The following is a 725-nucleotide window of genomic DNA, read 5'->3' as shown; positions in this document are numbered from 1 at the left end:
GAAATACACGTCCCAGAGCTGTAGGGGGAGCTTGTTGAGAAAACATGCGATGACAAAAATGAAAACCAGCGAAGAAATGGCTAGAGTTGCCAAGTTCCCCTTTAATATACCTATTGTCACTACCGTACAACAAACTCAGGGGTCAGCAACTTTTATTATCAAAAAAAGCAAAAAAAGCCTAGATGTGATACTACTATAGCTAGAATATAGATGAATAAAACAGATTTAGTTTCCCATCAGAAAGAGCTGTCTGGCAAATCTGTCCCTCTATCACGTTTAAACATGTTCTTTAGTCCATCCAGTGTTTCTGTCTGCAGAGGGCCATTCATGTTATTTTCTCATTGAAATGTAAGTTCAAAAGGAGTATGATGGTTAAGACTCCTCAGATGTTGAGCTGAGATTGATTCACAATGGAAACTAACCAAAGTAACAGCTGCGACTGCACAACTGCAGAACAAATTACAAACTGTACTGAGCACACACAGTCTTATTATTAATGCTGAATGTTGTTACAGAAGTTGTTATTTTAAGATTATAGTTCTTGCTCGCAGCTCTGCAGAACATTCCAGCTGAGACCAGCTTATTATTCTTGATATTTTAATGGTTGAAGCCAGAGGTCGGAAGTTGAGTCCTGAACCAACTTTTTTAACTCTGTTCAGTGACGAGGGCAGTGCAGTTCTACAGGTGCGGTAGACAAGTGTGAACCAATTGTGATGTCACCCATT

At 39.4% G+C, this 725-nt stretch overlaps 1 protein-coding gene across 1 annotated transcript in view; it reads right to left on the bottom strand.

Moving 5' to 3' along the window:
• LOC118334858 (disks large-associated protein 1-like) overlaps positions 1 to 725 on the bottom strand; it is a 54,140-nt gene that overhangs the window by 13,440 nt on the left and 39,975 nt on the right. The gene's annotated exons all lie outside the window — the stretch shown is intronic.

The sequence above is a fragment of the Morone saxatilis genome, unplaced genomic scaffold, assembly GCF_004916995.1.
Source record: "Morone saxatilis isolate NCDOM2014 unplaced genomic scaffold, NCSU_SB_2.0 Contig23, whole genome shotgun sequence".
Taxonomy (NCBI): domain Eukaryota; kingdom Metazoa; phylum Chordata; class Actinopteri; family Moronidae; genus Morone; species Morone saxatilis.
This window is presented reverse-complemented; position numbering and strand designations above follow the sequence as displayed.